This window comes from Leptonychotes weddellii, chromosome 5 (assembly GCF_054177405.1).
Source record: "Leptonychotes weddellii isolate Sample4059 chromosome 5, ASM5417740v2, whole genome shotgun sequence".
NCBI classification, from domain to species: domain Eukaryota; kingdom Metazoa; phylum Chordata; class Mammalia; order Carnivora; family Phocidae; genus Leptonychotes; species Leptonychotes weddellii.
In genome coordinates, this window is record NC_138373.1 from 123627912 (window position 1) to 123649843 (window position 21932).

The window sequence follows — 21932 nt, forward strand, 5'->3', positions numbered from 1 at the left end:
CATTATTTGGGTAATCGTGGGATTTCTGAAAGAAAACAGTGAAAGCTTAGGTAGAAATGATAGGAATAGGCCACAAAAGCCTTGAATTTCAACCTCAGAAGTTTAGACTTAGTGTACAGATTTTAAAATTTCATCTGAAGTTGAACGGTGTTGCTCAAAATGACATCTAAATAAATGACTGGGGAAGTGGCATGCAGAAGACAGAGGAGATAGAAAACAGATACACAGGTTTGCATAAAGAATCTGCACTGCTATTCCAGAGAAAATGAATAGGAAGTGAGAGATTGGAGGGATAATGAGGAAATGCATAAGACGTTGCATAGGAAATGTATTTGGGGGATAAAGGATGAATTTGTTCGTGCTACACACGGTGAATTAGAGGCACACTCAAGTGGCCTTGAATGAGAAGTCTGTTAAACAAAGATGGTTTCTACCAGATAGAATTTGAGAGACACACTCAGGGTTTTCTGTATTTGGGAGCACAGATATGTGATCATCTAAGGATGTTGTATCATAGCATTTTCAGTTGCAAGTGATGGAAACCTAACACAAATAAGTTTAAGCAATAAAAAAGATTTATTGGAAAGCACTAGAGTAACTCACAATATAAAGGAACAACTTCAGGGCTTGGGCAGTTCTGGGGGGGTTAAGGAATAAGAACTGGGGCTCGGCCTCAATCAGTTTTCCTCTCTCTCTCTCTCTGTCTCTCTCTCCCTCCCATCTCTCTTTGCTTGTCTCTCTTTGATTCTGTTCCCTTCTATGGTAGACAAGTTTTTTTCCCCTGTTGTAAAAATAGTGATTAGTGGACAACATTGGAAGCACATTTTTAGAGAATTTTTCTAAAGAGGAACTGTTAGCCTACTGGCAAAGGGCTCTGATTGATTTTGTTTGGTTCATGAATCCATTCCTGGGCCACTTACTGTGGTCAGGGGCAAGGGATACGATGGTTAACATCTATCTCTGTGGACAGGAAAGTGGAATGTATCACTACCCAAGGTGATGGAGGAGAATATGATGTCTACTGAGAAAAACCCCACAGATGGCTCCACTTGGGCCTTCCAATTTTATGTTGCAATAATGATTAAAACATATATTTACCACTGTATCACTGCATAGGATGTTAATACCAATGCATGCTACCCTAGTCACCTGGCAACATCATCAATAATGCTTAAAAGGAAACACAATAAAAAACTGATGGACTGACACAGAAGTAGAAAAAATTTAAATGAAATGGCTGCATACTGTGTCTTAGACCAAATCTATATGCCTCTTTAAGCAAGTAAGGATATCATCAAAGGCATTGTCTTTCTTTGAAATAATTAGGATCAAACATGATGAGACATCAAAGAAGAGGTTTCAGGATGAGCAAAAGAAAGTCTGCTTCAGGAAGAAAATTGCTTGTTATACAGCATTAGAGGAGGATGAAGTCAAAAGCATGAAAACAATAATCCATCAACCTATGATAGCTTGACTCTGAACAAGTCAGAAAGCCAATGATCTAAGATGGGCTCATCTGTAACGAAAGCCATGAAGCAATTGATGTCTACAGAAAGCAGAAGTCATGGGGAAGATTAAAGGCAGTTAGGAGCAGAACAGGAAAAAAAAGAAGCACACGGAGAGAGAAACAAATGAACGGAGCTGTTGAGCCACCGTTATGTCAGGGTGTAAATGTTTGCATTCACTGAGGTGCTGTTGAAGTTGTTTTTACAAGATGCTGGACAGCATCTCAGTTCTTCATAAGGTTTGACTACATGGCATTTGGGATTGCTTCCTTTAGTACTTACTTTCCCATGTGTCCTGAGGATAGATCTCCAATTACTGAAATGATCTCCCTGCATCTCTGTTCCTTGAAACCTGAAGAATCCTCGTTTTACTTATTATCTTTTAGGCAAATCTTTTGTGTAAAGGCAATGGGTTTCTAATGAAATCTATGAATTTTGCAGTGCTGTGTTCTTGATTAATGCGTGGGTGTTTTTGCATATTGTTGAGATTTGAACAGCAAATATTTTTTTTTTTTAAAGATTTTATTTATTTATTTGAGACAGAGAGAATGAGAGAGACAGAGAGCACATGAGAGGGGGGAGGGTCAGAGGGAGAAGCAGGCTCCCCGCCGAGCAGGCAGCCCGATGCGGGACTCGATCCAGGGACTCCAGGATCATGACCTGAGCCGAAGGCAGTCGCTTAACCAACTGAGCCACCCAGGCGCCCCAGAACAGCAAATATTTTAGAGCACATGGACCTTGAGGTCAAACAGACCTGGCTTTCAATTCTGAAAGAGCTCTATATCCTTTTCCATGCTTGAATTTTAACATTTGTAAGTGGAGATGATAATAGTGCTCCTAATAGAGCTGTTTTCAAGTTTAAATAAGATATAATGTCTTCAGCAGGATTATTTTCACATAGTGCTCGAAAGTGTTAGCTATTAATTATCCTTTGACTATTACCTCATATGAATTTATTGCTCTGTAGTTAATAAAATTACCTTTTGCAAATATTAATGTCCTATTATATATTTGAGCAGGTGATTCAGGTAATTGCCATAATATGCTAAAACACTTTTATGATACTCTGGTAGGTCAGGAAAAAAAAATAAAACAACATGAGAAAAGAATGGGTATTTAAGTTCCTTGACTATTCCAAACATACAGTAATGATCTTTGGATTATCCCTTCTAGTAGGTGGTATCATTACATTTTACTTAATTTGTTGTGGTTCTTCAAACAATCTAGGGTTTGGGGAGCCTAAGAAACAAAAGTAATTTCCCTACCTGAGTTCTGAACAACTGAGATACAAGACAAAAGAGAAAAGCAGCGTTATTGATAACATTGCAGATGGTGGTTTATATCTGAAGGAAGGTGGAATATTTAATAAGAACCAGAGAATTAGATAGACTTAGCCACAACTAACCCTGACTTTGGGGCCAAACCTTCATGCTCAGGGTGTGAGCACAGAGAAGCAAAACAAATATATATCCTGCAAACATCCTGGCTCCAAGGAGAAAGAGGAGAAGAGACTGAAATCCCCAGTTTTTCACTGCAAAATAACCAATAATTTTAAGTCATTATTTACACCTTGGGAGAAGTAAGTGATGGGACAGAGAAAGGCTAGAAATGTTACCCTATTGGAGTCCCCTCCATGAAAAAGGGAACACCAGAAGAATGGAAAAGTATCCCCCGTCTCTCCCAAATAAAACTATTTATTTACTCTATTTTAATTAGTCTTATATATATTTTTTATAAATCCTACATCTGTCTTGTATTATTAACATGAGTAATTGTCAGAATATTTCATATTATTATTATTATTTTTTTTAAAGATTTTATTTATTTATTTGACAGAGAGAGACACAGCGAGAGAGGGAACACAAGCAGGGGGAGTGGGAGAGGGAGAAGCAGGCTCCCCGCAGAGCAGGGAGTCCGATGCGGGACTCGATCCCAGGACCCTGGGATCATGACCTGAGCCGAAGGCAGTCGCTTAACCAACTGAGCCACCCAGGCGCCCTCATATTATTATTTTTTAGACAAGCCTGAAAGACTAAGTCTAACAAAGGACTAATTTATTTTTCATATTTTTAAAATATGTGTAATTCACTATGCAGTTCATGAGTGGAAAAGTAGATCATTGTTTGAAAAGAAAAAAAAAAAGCATAGTGGTGTTACTAGCAGAATAGAAGAACTGCTTTTGCCATGCTGACTTTCGAAAGATAAAGAAAAAAGCATCAAAGCATAATGGGCCTGGGACTATCCATTGTGAAGGAGAGGCCAAGCCCATAAGTGAGCAGATCAGAGTGTACTCCAGAGTTCTGCTGTGCTCCTATGTGGAGGTATCAGAGGATGAGCTGAACCTAGATCGTATGTAGTAAAGTATAGTTTGGGGGAGTTGGAGCTGTTCCCAGTTCTGAATTTTCCTCCTTTGGAAAATTCACTTAAATGTGAGAGATTTGGGTGCTCATAGATTTCTTATCAAAAGCTGCCCAAATACCCCTTTCCTCTAAGGCCATGACTCAACCAGCTGATGGGTGCTCATAGATTTCTGAATGGGTAACAATTTGTACACAAACATGTGGTGTGGAAATTTATGAGAGACCCATTGAGAGGTAATGTTTTAGTACAGTCTGGTGTTTATCCAATGCCAAGTGGCTAACAACTATAAATTGCCTTTTTGATTGTGATAGTTTTAGATTCAGTGAAGCTCGGTGCTTCTTCCACCTAGCCAACACTGTCCTTTTAATAACTTGTGAAATGTGATTAGATGATGAGATCATCGCTGAAGGATACCTGGCTTCAGTGGAATAACCTCAGTGATTGGTGTTTCCATTTCAGATGTTGTTGGAAATTGTTAATAGGTGAAACCATGCATACTGTAATCGCACCTGACCGTAATGGCTTAAGCTTCAATTCAAATTAAAACACTGAATTCATGAAGAGGAAATTGAAAAAGTTCTAAAGGGTGGAATACATGAATTAAAATCTAAATTAATGCCCTGTAGGATATAGGAGGGTGTTGAGTTGTGTGCAGCGAAGATTTTATTTTAAAAATTTTTTTCAATGACAGTAAAATTGTTAGGTAATTGCCATATTCTACCAGAATAATATTGGTACAATCTGCTTCCCAGAAATCATCTGGTGCTTATTGTAGAGGAAGAGGTGACCACTCTAGAAAAGAAATAATACTAGAAAACATTAAATCTTTAAGAGAATTAAAAGAAAAGGTTTGAAAGTCACTCTTTAAAACAAAACAAAGTGCTGCTCACCTGTATTTTGCTTTGCTGATGAATTTAGGATTCTAGTTCTTTGATGTGACTCATGGTCTTTATTTTAGCAATGTACTGTTTAGACATAGATGGGATGCTGGGAATTTTCTTGGAGGAGCTATTCCTAACAAGAGCATTGATATTGAGAATTATTGTATTTTTCCTCAATAACTTTAATTTTGATGATGTTAAATATTTTTTAAAAGATTTTTTCTCCCAATAAGATCCAATAAGCTTTTCTTAGTGAGTTAAAGTGTGGTACAGAAATGGGTTTCTCAAGAACCTCAAGGCCGGGGGCAGGGGCACCTGGGTGGCTCAGTTTGTTAAGCGTCTGCCTTCGGCTCAGGTCATGATCCCTGGGCCCTGGGATGGAGCCCACACTGGGCTCCCTGCTCCATGGGGAATCTGTTTCTCCCTCTCCCTCTCCCCCTCCCCCCTGCTCACGCTTTCTCTGTTTCACTCTCTCTCTCTCTCAAATAAATAAATAAATAAAATCTTTAAAAAAATAAAAATAAATTAAAAAAATAGAACCTCAAGAGGGTCTGGGGAGTACCTGCTATACATCAGTTCTAGTTTATGTGAAAAAATATTAGATATTAGTCTCCTATGTAACAATTGTTTAATCATGGAATATTTAGGGTTATTTCAGTGTCTTGAGAATTTAAAATTCCTAGCTTCTAAAATACCAGTCTTCAGGCACACAAAGTTGTATTGAAATAAATGAGGATACTTGGCTGATTAGTAATGCATGAAACTTGCCTCTTTATGTATGTAAAGCGTTCTCCCTGATATAACTTCTCATTAAGCTTGGTTGCAAAGATATTTAGCACTCAGACCTCTATTCTTTAAAGTTGAGAGGGCTTTAGTTTGGAGGAAAAAAGTCCCAACATATCTTTGCCACATTGTTGTGGCCCTCTTGGCTGCCAGGTGAGGCAATTCTACTAAGAGGATACTGATTTAGATTCTTGTTTTATTTCCTCAATCTTCCAAGAGCAGTGACTTTTAATAAGCCCAAATAGAAGGCTGAAATAGGAGGGTGGGTTATCAACCTCTACTTGGTATACACTCCTTCATTCATTCATTCATCAAGCAGTCTTTTTTTTTTTTTTTTGAGATTTTATTTATTTGACAGAGACAGACACAGCGAGAGAGGGAACACAAGCAGGGGGAGTAGGAGAGGGAGGGGCAGGCTTCCCGCGGAGCGGGGAGCCCGATGCGGGGCTCGATCCCAGCATCCTGGATCATGACCTGAGCTGAAGGCAGACGCTTAACAACTGAGCCACCCAGGCGCCCCTCATCAAACAGTCTTGAGTTCTGTTTTGTTTTTTTTTTTTAAGATAGAGCAAGAGAGAGAGATAAAAAAACCACAGCCCTATTATTAATAAGTTGAAATAGAAAATGTGTTTCAGATATGTGTCTACCATCGGGCCTCATTTTTTTCCTTCAGAATAAAATCCATACACTCAGAAATGTGGACATCTCCCCTTGGCAGAGGCAGAGTTGCTTTCAGAAAGCAGAGAAAGTGTGTATCTTGAGGCAACACTGCTAGAGAGAAATATCAGGGCAGAGACTGATAGGCTCAGGTTCTTCCCCCTAATGAACCAATTAGATATGTCACTCTCCTCCTTGGGAAGGAGGGGACTCCGTGTGCGTCCAAGTTTTTCTCTCCTAGTTGTGTACCTTCTCCTTCATGTATCTGAAAAGTATGAGATGGAGAATTGACTTCACCTACTCATTTCTGCCCTCTTCACGAGTATTTGTTCCAAGCAGACAACGTGCGAGGTGTTGTGAGATATGCACAGGTAGGAAATGCAGATTCCCTGCCCCTAAAGCAATCTGGTATAGAAGGGAATTTGATACCCAAAGTGCACAACTCAAATGATACTTTCTTAGAAAATCCTTCCTTGAATATTCTAAAGTTGTTTCCCTCCTATCTTAGACACTGTGTTACAGCATCAGGTTCTATTGTCAATCAGGCCACTTATGAAATTATCATCTTCTTTGTCAACTTATAACTTTCCTGTCTTCTTCCTCGACATAGAAAGTCTTTGGAAATATTGTTGGATGAACGAATGAATGAATGGATATTTTTTTTTTTAAGATTTTATTTATTCATGAGAGAGAGAGAGAGAGGCACAGGGAGAAGCAGGCTCCCAAGGAGCAGGGAGCTCGATGTGGGACTCGATCCCAGGACCCTGGGATCATGACCCAAGCCGAAGGCAGACGCCCAACCATCTGAGCCACCCAGGGGCCCTGAATGAATAGATATTTGAATGGGCCTTCTATTTGCAGAACTGACAGGTATAAATCCTACATTTTGATTAATTTGGTAGCAATAAGTTAATCTTTGATATATCCTTATGGATACTATGAATCCTTTGAGTAAATATCATATATGGTTCATTTTGTTTTCAAATAAGGATGTTGAAATAAACAGAAAGGTGAAAAAAATAATGTATTTTCTTGTTCCCACTCTTTCGTAATTTTTCCATTTTTGTCTGCCAGAGCCTTGCAGAGGAAGTTCCTAGTGTAATATATAGAACCGATGGGTTGATGGCTATATCAAGAAGTACCTGGGTAGAGAAAAAGCCAACCAATGGGTTGCTTTCTCAGTGTTGCCGTGCAACCAATGAGGAGAATGGTTGCTCCGGTGGCCGCATTTCCTTGATTCATCAGAGTACTCCTGCTACCGTGTGTCCGTGCGGTAGAGCATCATCCTCTGACAAAGATACCAGAGAATGGATAAAAATCAAGGAAAGCAGGAACAACAAACAAAAAAGTGGGGCGGAACTTTCGACCTCATGTTTCATCTCTTGAAGCAATCGTGAAAACCTTGATACCTTTTAATGGAGCTTTTAGGCCTGTGTTATGTATTTCTGAGCACCTGAACTCCTATGACAGTAAGGTCATATCCATGTGAAGAAAACACATAGATTTGAAAAAACTGAGTAATCTAGCATTTTCTGCTATTTTGTTAGTCATTTTGAATCTTACAATGAGCATTCATTTAAAAGAGTCCAAACACCTGCACTGATCCTTAGTAGGTCAATTCACAATCATATCCATTTCCTGTTGCCGAGAAGTTGAAGACAATTGTGATTCTGAAGCTACAAGTAAGAAGCATTTGAAGCTAAACTTTCATCAGGAAAGACCTTTTCATATGCACAAAATGGAGCGTTTCTCTTTGAACAAAGCATATTTTTAGGAAACATAAATAGTAGTCATTTTAAAACATTTTCTGATGCCTTAAGTTTTTAGAATTTCTTTTGGCCACTGTATCTCAAGATTATTGACTAAAGGTTATTGGGTAACTAATATTTGTTCTAAATTCTCAAAAATAATGTTTGTGCTCTACCAAATGTTGAGCTATCCTAATATGTCATGATGTGAATTCACATGTCTCAGAAAAAAAATATTATATATATAATTATATGTATAATCTATAATATAGATATTGGTAAGGAAGAATGAGTGTTGGAAGGAAAAGAAATAAATTTTAATGTAACATGCTTGAGGAGTTTTGAATTTGATTTCCAGGACAAAGAACACTAAAATATTTATTCTTGAAATATAAGAAACAAGAACTCTACATGGAAATTAAAATGTTGCACAAGCCATAAAGGGTAATACAAAAAATAAATAAATAAATAAATACGATTTTGGCCAATGCAATTTTATAAACCAGTGCTGGAATTAGAAGGTTTTATACTTGGGCATTATGTATTACTTCACCCTTTACTATTTTTCTATAATAAAAAGGAGGATGACAAAACATGGCTTCAAAAGAGAATGAATTTATTTCATTCATAGAACTTAATTACAAAATGTTTGCTAAATCCAAGTATACGGAGAGCTAAAGTCAGCTTTTAGTTGTTCGTACTCAGTATCCATGATAATCTTTGAAATCAATTGGAACTGTGATTCTTAAGCAAGAAGGGTTTGCTGGGAAATGCAGTTTAGATGAGAAGTCTAGAAATCGATATGCTAGCATTAAATCAGCGCTCGTCCTTCTTTCCTTAGGTTTTCTGTTTTCTCTTTTCCTGAACTTGTGGTTTTCCCTTAGCTATGATCTCACCGTCTTTGCACTTTCACTTCTTTGAGAAGAGAATATTATTAGAATATTATTATTATTATTATTAGAAGAAACATTGCTATGCACATGGAGCATTTCCTATTCAGTTATGCAAGCTTTAGAATGTCAGCCTGCTCTCCGCTCTAAAATTGCATTTGCTTCACTGTGTTCTTTCTCTTTCACAAAGGCCCTTTTGCCAACATCCAGCCCCAAGATGGAAGTTTTGAAAAAGCTAATCAGCAATCATCATGGTTGGAGGAGTTTAGAATAGATGGATGAAAACATATAGCAGCACCTTAGCGTTACTATAGAACTCGAGAGGAGGTCTTGGAGTATCGGGTTTGACAGCCGATTCTTACGTTGATTGGTAACAACACAGTCCTTAGAGCTAGAGGGTAGAAAAAGAAAAAAGTTTTGCCTATGAAATCTTGACAACTTCAGGGAAGAAGCTGCATTTCCTTTAGTATTCATGGGAAGGAATTCTGACTTGCTCTCTAAGACTGGTTGTTATTTTACAGTTCATTAATCACTGAGTGTAAAGGGCTCTGGAGGAGCAGAGGGAAGCTGGGGTCAGCCAGCCAGCAGACAGCCCATAATAATGACAGTGTGGCAGAGGTCTTCAGCCGCCTGCAGCCGGCCCAGGCGAGGGGACTGTTAGGATTAGTCACCATAACCAGTCTGGCTTGACGTGCCCTCTATTTTCAAAGAAAGCAATGCTTAAACTTTCAAGTCCCTTGATGTAATTATTCAATGCAAATAGCATATTTTTCTAGATCTCTCAAAGTCATAAAAGCTGAGATTGAAGAGATGATGAGTAAATCAGAATGTATAATAATGTTCCCTTTCTTTAAATAATTGCCACTTGATCTGCAAAAACATTGCAGATTGGGCGGAATAATTATCACTTGTTCCATATTAAATATACAGTTATTGTACCACAGGTATGTTTTTTTCAGTTATTCTCCAGTTCTTTCTTCTTTCTCTTACTCCTCCCTGAATTCAACCCACAGACCTCGGCAATAAACATTATAAAAACTTGATTTGCAGAGCTCTTATGGTCAAAAACCCTATGGCGAAATGCAGGGCCCTGAAATGCACTGTAACTTGATCAATATAATAGTTGAGTATTGTTTAAAAACGATAAAAAAATATCTAGCACTTTCTTTGTGAAAACCTTGTAAGAAACATTTCTTCTTTCAGATAAAAATTATTTATAAATACCAAGAAAGTGCCCAGAATTGAATGCCTTTCAAATAGTATCAGACATTTTCTGATATAAAACAGTTTTATTTAAAGGCTTTAGTGAATGTATTGTCTTTCATTTAGCACCTAATATGAAGCTTAATTTTGCATTTCATGATTAGAAGATTTGCTAAAGAAAATGGATTATTCAAAGTGAATTGCCAAGAAAATGTTTTAAAAAATGTTTTAAAATGTTTAAATGTTTTATATTTAAAATACAATAAATATTGTGTTTGGACACAAAAAATACAGGAAGAATGCATTTACTTACAAATAACTGAATTCTTAGATGCACCTGGGTGGCTCAGTTGGTTAAGCTCCTGACTTTTGGTTTTGGCTCAGATCATGATCTCTGGGTTATGAGATCAAGTACCACGTAGGGTTTTGCCCTCAGCAGGAGTCTGAGATTGGCTCCCTTTCCTTCTCCCTCTGCTCCTCCCCCCACGCATGCATGCTCTCTCTCTCTCTCTCTCAAATAAATAAATGAATGAGTAATTGAATTCCTAATTATAAACCTTTTAAAATGTATTTTAAGTATCCGTAATGGGCAATGTTAACCTTTTGTAGTCATTCATTATGCTTGAAAGATACAATTTTTTGATATATGATAAAATCGCATCCCTCTTTGGATTAATTTTTTTCCTCGTTGAGCATGCAGTAAGTCTATTGAGAGCCACATTTAAAACTTATTTTGATGTTTATCTTCCCTAAGGGAATTTGTTTATGACAGTGATAGGATAGATTATCTGGTCTTTGCTTCCTTTTTTTTTTTTTAGACATTCTAACTTTTATTCCTACTGTTTTAGAATAAAGCTCTGTATTAGTCATCTTAGCCTAGATTGATAACAAAGAACCCCCAAATCTCAGAGGCTACAGCAATAAATAATTATTTTTTTTGTCATATTACATGTTACCTTCAATTTGGCTGTGACTATTTCACATCTTCAATCCAGGCCCAAATTGAAAAAACAGACCTTAACATCTAGGTGTATGAAGCTCATGTGACAGACAAAAATAGAAATGAGAAATGGCAGAGCCTCATGAGGGATCCTAATATTTTGCTCAAAAAATGCCATGTGTCAGTTTCACTTACATTGGCCAAAGCAAATCAAATGGCCTGATGGGGGGGTAGAGCATCTCTTTTTTTTTTCTTTTTAATTGAACTACAGTTGACATATAATATTAGTTTCAGGTGTATAGTATAGTGATTTGACCATTATGTATATTACAAAATGCTCACCACGATAAGTGTAGTTACCATCCTGTCACTGAAGTGATTATAATATTATTGATTATAGTCCCTGTGCTGTACTTTTCATCCCCGTGACTTTTTTATTGGTCTTTGCTTTCTAATTGTCCACAGATCCTAGAGGACTCCATGTTAGGCAGCTTCAAGGCTTCAATCAGATCTTATATCTGCCAGAACTCTGATCACCCCCAAATGCACATGGATCTGATAGAAGGGAATTTGTGAGCTTCAAAATTTGAAACTTTATACATACAATGAAGGTCTTAGTAAACCAAGAGATACAGATTTACTTAGGAGATGAACATTACATAGACCATAAAGTGACACCTAGACCCCCACTCAGCAAAACCGGTTGGTAGAATCAAGCTGCTTCCAGATAAGATCACCTCATTTAGTAGAATTCTTGATTGGAAGAGTTTTGGCTTTTTTTCCTGAGCTAGCCTTTGCTTCTCCTCTATATCCCTGACAACTATTTAAACTGCTGACATCCTGGTTCACGCTTATATAATGGACTATAGCAAGTGTTACTGTCTTCCAATTTCTGCTTAAAACAATATAAAAACCCAGCAGATAAATTATGGGCAAGGGAGACATTACATTTGTAAAAAGGTTTCACCACAGGATTTCTTTAAATATTGTACTTCTCTAATGCAATTGAAATAACTTTAAAAAAGACTTTCAGAAAGATAACCATATTTAGTTTTAGTTAATTCTTGTCAGGTAGCTATTAGCACAGTGGTGATGTTTTGAAATGTCACTAAAACTAAAAAAGCTTTCCAAGTCCTCTTAATGTTTATAATTTGTCAGAATTCGAAATTTCATGCAATTACTCAAAAATATTTATGGAGTATTTACTGCATAGGCACTGGCAAACTGAAAACATATATATATATGTATATGTATACACACACACACTAACATTAACATTTGGCTTCTTGTAAAGATATATATTTGTTTACTTCCATTTCATTTTTGAAAATAAGTATGAAAAATCATTGCAAATCCACAGGACTAGGGATTTGTAAATGTGAAAACTTTTTCAAGAAAAGTACAATGGAGATTTTAGGTATCTTAAAGAAGAATACATTAATGTAGATTTTTGGTGAAAAGTTTAGAGTAGATTATTAAATATGTGTTTCCTATCAGCTAAGGTTGTGTTTGGCTGCAAGTAACAAAAATTGGACTACTGTTACTTAACCTAACAGCATTTTATTTATTTATTTTTGCAACAAGAAGTCTCAATCTAGACATTTATGCTGACTTGATGCCAAGTGATCTGGCTCCTTTTTTTTTTTAAAGATTTTATTTATTTATTTGAGAGAGAGGGAGAGAGAGAGCACAAGCAGGGGGAGTGGGAAAAGCAGGCTCCCTTGTGGCTCAATCCCAAAGCCCCGAGATCAGGACCTGAGCCAAAGGCAGCCTCTGAACTGACTCAGCCACCCAGGTGCCCCAGGCTCCTTCTGTCTCATCATTTGTAGCTTTCTTCCTTAAGATTCGTTGGATTGCTCTTCTACTTGTAGGGCATCATGTCTGCAAAAGATGTGTGTCAGCCAAGTGGGTCCCTTTTTATCCAGAGAACAAAAGCAGAAATAATCTGTTTGCATCTCAATAGCCAGGACAATATCATAAAAACACCTTCCAGATACAGGTTATTGTTTCTCACCTAGCAATCACAATTTCTAAATCTTTGCTTTGTTTCAGCCAAACTATAGTCAGGCTTCTCTCTTCTTCAGAGAATGTCAGCTTGTCCCCTAAGCAATCACTAAAATGCAGAACTCTCCAGCCTATTAGCTTAGGCTGAGAGGTAGCTGACCAAAGCAAGACATTCTCTGTCAAACCACAAAAAATATGCAGTCTGCTTACGCTGCATTCTTTTGCTAACTTTCTTTACTTACTGCTTACCTCTCCCTCTACAAGAAAAACCTTTTTCCTGTTTGATTTTGAGATGCTTCTAGATTTCTGAGATCAATGAGTTCTTCCTAATGCTATAGTCTTTCTCCTAAATAAAGTCTCTCTTTATCTAAATTTGGATTTATTTTTTATGACACTTTGCTTTCCGGTTTGGGTAAGGAGAAAGGGAGGTAGTGATATTGGGTATTAGATTGTGAAGTATCTGCGGCCATGTCAAGTATCTGCGGAAGTCTGTAAGCACTAAGCAGTGTTTAGCAGAAGCTGGCCTATTTGCCAGCATTGTTATGTAAGGAAATCATTTATTCATTGGAAAGAGGCGTGACCCAGATGATCTATCTGAATGTTCCTCTCCAAATCGAGCAGAATGCTATGCCAAGCATAGTTCACACAAACCCCCAAATCAGCTTTTGGGCAGAGATCATATCTAATTTTAATCAATTGGGAAAACATTAAGAAACAATAAAATTTAAATTGGATTTTAATCATGTGTAGAATTTTAACAGTTGGGACAATAGCAGTACATATTTGGGCAGGAAAACATTCAGGATTTATATAGTTCATTGCTATGAAGCTGTCTGGACCCTTTATTTAACCACCAAATATTTCCCAAATTCCCAGCTCTTATGAGGAGAACAACTAAATTCAAGGTTCCCATACATGCTAGTATTTGACCCCAAAATATAAATTTTTTGGTTTAAAAAATTAATTTTATTCCCATTTTAGTTTAGTCTAGTCTTGGTGAGAAGATAAAACTAATAGAAATTTTCTCTCCTCTTGGTTTAAGGAAGCAATGTGATAAAACTGTATCTTGAGCTCATCGAAAGTAATTTAAATCATCCCAAAGTGTCAAATATCTAATAATCAGATCTAGGATGAGAAAAATATCCTTCACTAATTCTCCTGGAAAAAATAATCCTGTTTTATGGATATGCTGAAAGGTGTTAATACAACTTTCAGATAGAAGATATGTATGATTTAGTGTCTTTGCAGAAATGAATGTAATACTTATGAATAAAATCGAGACTGTTAAAAAATACATTGGAAAAAACTTGAAAAATATTATTTTCCTCAAAATTTACCTAACTTTGCTTCATAAACACTTTTCAGCCACATTAGCTTATTTGATTGCTTTCTGAATGAGTGAAGAGTATCACAATTTTATCATATACTTATCTTGAGACTCTATATTGACATAATCATTTTAATGAAAATGGGAGCAGAAAATCATTTTGGTAGTTTTTATTTAAGATTTTAATCTTATCATACTACTTTTTATAAACTTTTGAATAGACTTTCATGTTTCCTGGTTTCAAACAGCAAATGTTCTTAGGCGGACACTCTATGAAACATTTCTGCCTTGGTTCTAGGAATAAAACCCTTGGGTCAAAATTTTATTTATGAAAAGCATTGGTAGGAAATTTATGTTATTAATTCATGTAGTAGAATATATTTTTCTCTTCAGAAACATGAAACTCCTTTAATTGATTTGTTTTTGTTTTGAAAAGTTAAAAAAAAAATGCAGCAAGGTATAATAAGTAGGATAACAAATACCATTGTGCCCATCACCCAAAATTGGCCAAGATGGACATGTTCTGCTTTCTGTATAAATATGAATCTGATCTATCTATCCACTTATCCACCTTTGTGTACTTTAATATTTTATATTTTTTTCTTTGAGTGTCTCACACAATTTTCATTAAATTTATTCCTATCAGGTACTAAAGGTAGATATAATTTGCATTGCTACTGTGAATGCTTATGTCTTGCATAGCATTTTATAATTTGCTTACTTATAAGAATTCTAATGATTTTAGTATGTTGATTTTGTATCCAGCAAACTTACTAAACTCTCCATTTGATAGAATGCTGTCTAAGACTGTCTTGGATGTTCTATGTAAATAGCAACTATTTTGTGTCTTCTTTTTAAAATTTGTATGCTTCGTATTTGTTTTTCTTGAGTTATAATATTGGCCAGGACACCCCATGCAATGTTCAATCACTGAATTTTAATAAAATGCTTGTTTTATTTCTCACATTGGTAGGAAAAATTCTTACATTTTACTTTTATGAATAATATTCCTATAGATTTTTGGTAGCACTTTATCAGGTAAATATGTTCCCATTGACGCTTAAATTGCTTTTTAAATAAATGGGTGCTGTATTTTTCAAATGAGGTTTTTCTGTACCCATTTTTTCTCCATCATATGATCTTTGAATTAATAGATCCACGTTTTATATTGAATTGGTAATTTTTTTTAAAATGCATTGTCCCAACCTTGCATTCCTGGAATAAACATTTTTGGTATTTTTTGACTTCTTTTTAAATACTACACTGGGTTAAATTTGATTCCTGTTTTCTTTTTATTTCTTCATGTTTTTTGAAAGGTGAGGTTTAACTATAATTTGATTTTTATACCATTGCCTAATTCCCATATATTCTATATTAGATTCATAAAATGAGTAATGTAATTTTCCACATTTTTTTTTGTTTCTAAAATAATTTGGTAGTATAAGGATTACTAAAATTTTTTTTTTTAAAGATTTTATTTATTTGAGAGAGAGCACAAGCAGCGGGTAGGGGCAGAGAGAGAAGCAGACTCCCCACTGAGCAGGAAGCCCAATGCAGGACTGGATCCCAGGACCCTGGAATCATGACCTGAGCCAAAGGCAGACACTTAACCGACTGAGCCACCCAGGCACCCCCTAATTCAGTTTTTTAATGGCTGCTGGTCTATTCAATTTTTCTATTTATTAAATCAATTTTAGTAACTTATTTTTTATACAAAATTGCCCATTTTATCTATCTTTTCAAACATATTGGCATAAAGTAATTTGTAATATTCCCTTGTGATAAAAAAAAATCTCTAATGTTCTATCACCATCTTGTCCCCTGAAATTGTTAATGCTGTTTATTTTTACCCTCTTTTTATTACTAGTATATATATATTTTTTTCCTTAATCTTGTTAGAGGAACCCATGCCTAAGCCTGTCACACATGTAATTTCTAGCAACAATAATTATTTCATGAATGGACATGTGCCCTAATATACAACAGTGATGAAGGGGGAGTTTTCTGGATCTGTTGGAAAATACAGACTTCCCCTTAAAAGATAGATACAAAAAGAGGTGGCCTGTTATTTCCAAGCATTTTGGGGTACACATTTGTGGCTACAAACTGCTCTAATCCTATTCATACCTCCCAGTAAGAAAAGGCACAGAAATAGGACGAAATAGTCAAGCAAATATGAGGGAGATTTAACTTGAGCTACTAGATTAAATCAATAATCTTATCTCTGAACTCTCAGCTAAATGAGTCATAAAATTCCTTATTGTTTAAGTCACTTCGAAAAAGGTTTTTGCTTATTTAAATCCTAACTATTGCACCTCTATTATTTCTTCCACATAGTTGCCTATATACCATAATGTGTATTCAGAAGTTGGCCAGTAAGTGTTTTTCATGGGAATGAAGAAATCCACCGTTTTTCCTCCTCCCTAACTCCTTCATATTTGTAAGCTCTCCATCAATGTCCCTCAGGGCCACTGGCTATTCTCCTTGCCCAGTGCTACCACTCTAGGTGGCCATCAGCATCTCTAGTTTGGCCGATTGCAGACTCCCAGAACTAAACTCCTGGACTAGCCACCCTCCTTCATGTTATAAACTCCACAGCTAGACAAATTGTCCTAAACTGAAAACCTCCGTTTGCCACTTTTCTGCTTATAATCCTTTAAAGACTGAATTATCAGGGAATTGGGTTGCAAATGAGAGCAACCAAATGTGGCCAGGACTATGTTACAGCACAGTTTTCTCTGATTAACTGAGTTCGACCCTGAGTTCCAGGGCTTGGGGGAAGGAATATCTCTATACCTTCCTTTTGGGAATTCTACCAAAAGGAAGGATGTTCATATAAGACATTGTCAGGGGTGCCTGGGTGGCTCAGTCTGTTATGTGTCCATCTCCCGATTTTGGCTCAGGTCATGGTCTCAGAGTCATATGATCGAGCTCTGCACTCTGGGGGAGTCTGTTTGAGATTCTTTCCCTCTCTTGCTCGCACGTGCTCTCTCACTCCCTCTCTAAAATAAATAAATCCTTCTTTAAGACACTGTCAAAATGACACATGAAAATTGACAGTGGTTCTCAAATTCTCCAGTCCAAAGTGAACAACGTGGCTTATAAAAGAAATACATTGAGCTGCCATGTTTTTCTTTCTTTGGAAATCTTCTGGCTGACCTCCAGTCCTCAGCTTAGAATCTGCTTTCTCCACTGGAAGCTTTCCCATTGCCGTCATGTCCAGGTTGGGAGTCCTATGTTCTCATAGAACAAATTGTACCTAAAATGTCTTATTATTTTATATATAATTCTACATCTCCTTCCCTGGACTTTATACTCGCCTCTATTTCTGCTTTGCACCTAAAATGATGCATCACACAACTAGACATCCACTAAACATGTATTGGATAAATAAATAATGTATGTGTGAGCATTCAATGAAATGCCTAGAAAATAGTATTCAGTAATGCCATCTTTCTCCCTTTTCTTTTCCCTCCTTCCTAAGGTACAGTTGAAGTTGAGATCTGTTGCCAACATGAACCTAAACTCTGACGTACTAAAGGTGATCCTGGGGCAGGAAATTTGACAGCCTTTAAAACTGACTACTCTCTTTCTACAATAATTACTTCATCCCAATAATGCCTCTTGGGATTGCATTTTTTCATCTAACCAGAAACTGTGGGTGTGAGCTCCAGGGTATACCTAGGATGCTTGGTATTTTACATAATATGGTAGCCTTTATTCTTTGGGATTAGAGCTGTTTCTTTGTGTGCTGGTGGAGGCTCATGTCAACTATGTAGAGTTCCCTGACTTTACCATCTTGATCCCAACATGCCTTGCATGATAAATTTATAAATGTTGATCTTTTTTCATCTTACTTGGTGATAATTTAAGTGTTTCACTTTCTATGTAAAATAAATTAGTTTGGATATTTCTGAGTCAAAAGCTATTAATAGAACACACCGTAACATTGAGTGGCACGCTAGATAGTAAAAATTACATCATCTGTTTTTTCAGCCAATCTTCCTTTAATTTGCATATATTGGGTGCCTACTAGGTTTTAGGCACTGGAATAGGCACAAATGGTACTAAGGTAAATCAGATTTACCCCTTCTTTGAGGGAGACAGACACTTAAACCGCTCATTCTAAAACGAGCAAACAAAACAGTGAATAAACTGGGAGCCCTGAGGAGAGGTATCCCTGGGTTAAGGTGACAGCAGCAACACTGTGTCCTTTATAGCCAACGAGGGATAAGGAATAACAGAGTCTAATTGAAACACTAAGTCTTTTGATATTTCTTAAGTTCTCCAGTGCAAAAGACGTCAGCTGTGGAGAATTAGTTAAAACAAATAGTGGTTGTATTCTATCCATGGAAATCAGACTACAGTTGTGAAAGCTTTTACTCAGAGGTACCTAGAAAACAAAATTCATTTAAAAGTGTAGTAACTGGACATAATTTCTAAAATAATTCAGTTATTATAGATACTGCTTATGAGCCAATAGGCATTAACTTGAGGAGTTATGCAAGAGTTTCCTGAGAATGACTCAAGATCCATGCTTTCCTTATTTAAAAAAAAAAAGATGGTGTAAAAATAGAAAAAGATGGCTTGTGTTAATACATATACAGTGTTAACAAAAGAATGACTTGTAGGATAGGAAGCATTTTTTTCCTTTTTTATTTTTTTTTTAATTGAAGTATAATGGGGTGTTGAAATGCATGTTCCCCTGTCTGCTAGTCAGTGAGTCCCGCCCTGGCTCACGCTTTGTCATGGCCTCGGGCAACATGCACAGGGAAAGCCCACCCCAGACTTCCAGCCACCTCTGTGGTGGATGGCACCTTCAAGGAAGTGAAGCTTTCTGACTACAGAGGCAAATACTTGAGTCCTCTTTTTCTACGGACTGGACATCACCTCTTGTCTGCCCCAAAGAGATCGCTTTCAGAGAACATGCTGAGGACATTGGCAAGCTAGGCTGGTAGCTGCTGGGGTCTTTGTCTACTCTCAGTTCACCCACTTCGCTTGGATCAACACTCCCGAGAAGGAAGGAGGCTTGGACCCCCTGAACATGCCCCTGATGGCTGATGTAACCAGAGGCTTGTCCCAAGATTATGGTGTGCTGAAGGAAGATGAGGGCATTGCCTACAGGGGCGTCTTTATCATCCATGGCAAGGGTGCCCTTGATCACTGTCAATGATTTGCCTGTGGGTGCTCCATGGACGCAGCTCTGTAGCTGGTCCAGGACTTTCAGTACACAGATGAGCATTAGGAAATCTGTCCCGCTAGATGCAAGCCAGGCAGCGACACAATCAAGCCCACTGTGAATGATAGCAAGATACTTCTCCAAACACAACTAGGCTGACAGGTGGAAAGCTTGGGCTCTAGGCCCCCACCTGTGCCTTTACCTGTACACCCCATGCTGGCGCAGGAAAGGCTACACCTGCCCCTTCAATCCCTAACCCTGGGAGGCTAAGGGCAAGGCCTTCTCATTCTCCCAGGCGGGAGCTGGGGAATGGTGACCCCTTCCCTAGAGCCCACCTAGCTGGGCACAGGCCTAGAGGTGACAAATAAAAAATTAGGACAGGCATGATAGATAGATAGATAGATAGATGATAGATAGATAGATAGATGATAGATAGATAATGAACACGTAGAGTGATATTAGTTTCAGGTGTACAGTGTAACCATTCAACAATTCTATACACGTCTCAGTGCTCATCAAGATAAGTGTTCTTTTAATCCCCTTTATCTATTTCACCCATCCCCCACTCACTTTCCCTCTGGCAACCACCAGTTTGTTCTCATTATTTAAGAGACTTCTTTTGTCTCTCTCTCTTTTTTGATTGTTTGTTCATTTGTTTTGTTTTGTTTCTTAAATTCCACATGAGTGAAATCATGTGGTATTTGTCTTTCTCTGATTTCACTTAGCATTAATAATAAATATATAATATTTATTTATATAAAATATATATGCACACCACATCTTTATCCATTCATCTATGGATGAACACTTGGCTGGCTTCCATATCTTGGTTATTGTAAATAATGCTGCAATAAACATAGGGGGGCATATATGTATTCAAATTCATGTTTATTTTTTTTTTTTAAGGTTTTTATTTATTTGACAGAGAGAGACACAGTGAGAGAGGGAACACAAGCAGGGGGAGTGGGAGAGGGAGAATCAGGCTTCCCGCCGAGCAGGGAGCCCGATGTGGAGCTCGATCCCAGGACCCTGGAACCATGACCCGAGCTGAGGGCAGACGCTTACTGACTGAGCCACCCAGGTGCCCCATTGTGTTTACATTTTCTTTGTGTAAATGCCTAGTAGTGGAATTACTGGATCTCATGGTAATTCTATTCTTAATTTTTTGAGGAAACTCCATACTGTTTTCCATAGTGGCTGTACCAATTTCCATTCCCACCAGCAATGTACAAGTGTTCCTTTTTTTCCACATCCTTGCCAATGCTTGTTATTTCTTGTCTTTTTGATTCTAGTCATTCCGACAGGTATAAAGTGATCTCTCCTTGTGGTTTTGATTTGCACTTCCCTGGTGATGAATGATGTTGAACATCTTTTCATGCGTTTGTTGGCCATCTATATGTCTTCTTTGGAAAAATGTCTGTTCAGGTCCTCTGTCCATTTTTTATTGAATTATTATTTTTGGTGTTGAGTTGTATAAGTTCTTTATCTATTTTGAATATCAACTCCTTATCAGATATATCATTTGCAAATATCCTCTACCATTCAGTAGGTTGCCTTTCTGTTTTGTTGATGGTTTCCTCAGCATAGAAATTAATTTTTATTTTTTATTAATGTTTTTAAAAAGTAATTTTTAAATTGTGCTAAAAGTATAGAATTTTAGGGTATATGGAATTTAAACATTAAATATCCAACTATGTAATCAATATTTTATAACATTTCCATGAATGCTGTGGTAAACTGTATTATTTATCTATAATTCCTCCTTCCTTCTCCTCCCTAGCAGGATTCATTGTGAGCCTAGTATACTTTCCTGTGCCAATGACTTTGGGCTTGGCCATGTGACTTCATTTGGCAATGGAATGAGGCTGCATTCAGAATGTACCAACTTTGAGTTGAAGCCCCAAGAAACATTAAATACTTTTGCTCACTTTTCTTGGAGAGTCTTCCATCTGAAATGAAAAACACTTGACCTGGGTATTTGGTGGCCTAGAATGAGAAACGTATGATCTTGAATCTAATCTTCAGTGTAAAACAGATCTTTCCCAGCCAACCTACAGACCTGTGAGCATGAAATAAATGCTTGTTGCTTTAAACCATGGGAATTTGGAGATAGTTATATAACATATGTCAACAGAAACATGACAAATACAAATAGTTATTATCTCACTGCCTCTCAAATCTATATTTGCATGAGGATGATGAAAAGAAAGAAATTAAGCTGGTGCTTTCTCAGTGCTAGATACTGTTTTAGAACATAATTATCTTATTAATAGTATAGCTTAGTGATTAAAATTTCAGTTCATTACCCAGCTTCATCACTTACTACCTGTGTGTCCTTGGGAAAGTTAACTTAATATTTCAGTGCCTAGTTTCCCTGTTGATAAATAGAAAATAATAACAGAATCTATCTCATTGGCTCTTTTATGTTTTATATGAGATTTAAGAGAAAGAAAA

General features: G+C 37.0%; 1 pseudogene; it reads left to right on the top strand.

Annotated features, from left to right (window-relative positions):
• Nucleotides 1-19047: 19047 nt before the first annotated feature.
• Nucleotides 19048-19632, top strand: LOC102732366 (peroxiredoxin-2 pseudogene; annotated as a pseudogene).
• Nucleotides 19633-21932: the final 2300 nt, after the last annotated feature.